At 46.1% G+C, this 888-nt stretch overlaps 1 protein-coding gene across 6 annotated transcripts in view; it reads left to right on the top strand.

Annotated features, from left to right (window-relative positions):
• POGZ (pogo transposable element derived with ZNF domain) overlaps nucleotides 1-888 on the top strand; it is a 43,917-nt gene that overhangs the window by 24,701 nt on the left and 18,328 nt on the right. The gene's annotated exons all lie outside the window — the stretch shown is intronic.

Raw genomic sequence — 888 nt, 5'->3', positions numbered from 1 at the left:
CCTGCAGGGCTCTGGTGATCCTTCCGCCTCAGCCTTCCAAGTAGCTGGAACTACAGGCACGTGCTACCACGCCCCGCTAGTTTTTTGATTTATTGTAGAGATGAGGTCTCGCCAAGTTTCCCAGACGGGTCTCGAACCCGCGGGCTCAGGCAGTCCACTCACCTCAGCCTCCTAAAGTGCGGGATTATGGGCTGAGCTACTGAGCCCGGCTTGCCCTATTTTCTTACAAACCTGACTTCTATTCTGTTCCAGCATGGATTGCATTTGGTATTAGATCCTGAATTATCAGGGGCTTTGGTTCAGGACCACTGTAGAGAAACAAAAGTAATGAACTCATTACTTGGTATTTTATAGAAGGAGCAGTCATCTATATTTGGACCTTCACTTTAGTTAGTACCCTGATAGGTTTTATTTAGGAAAAAAGATAATGTTTTAAAGTACTTTGTCGTTAAGAATGTGCTTTCAGTGAATTATATGGCTTGTTGTGATGTTTTCTACACTGTACATCTTATAAATGAGGGCACACAAGACTGAGCACAAACTCTGAGAGATTAAGTCATTGGCTTAGGAGCATACGCTTCTAATAGGGAGACGTTGTGAGGAGTTAAGCCCAGCCTTCAGAATGTTTCTAATGTTCTTTAAGAGACAATCCAGTTTTGTTGAAAAGTCAAAAATCGACCAGGCTCGGTGGCTCAGCCTGTAATCCCAGCACTTTGGGAGGCCGAGGTGAGTGGATTACTGGAGCCCACGGGTTCAAGACCAGCCCAGGCAAGTTGGTGAGACCTCATCTCAACAATAAAAATTAAAAATTAGCCAGGCAGCCGGGTTCAGTGGCTCAGCCTGTAATCTCGCGCCTTTGGGAGGCTGAGGTGAGTGGATTGCCTGAGC

The sequence above is a fragment of the Carlito syrichta genome, unplaced genomic scaffold, assembly GCF_000164805.1.
Source record: "Carlito syrichta isolate Samal-C Ts95f unplaced genomic scaffold, Tarsius_syrichta-2.0.1 Scaffold314725, whole genome shotgun sequence".
In the NCBI taxonomy this organism is placed as follows: domain Eukaryota; kingdom Metazoa; phylum Chordata; class Mammalia; order Primates; family Tarsiidae; genus Carlito; species Carlito syrichta.
This window is presented reverse-complemented; position numbering and strand designations above follow the sequence as displayed.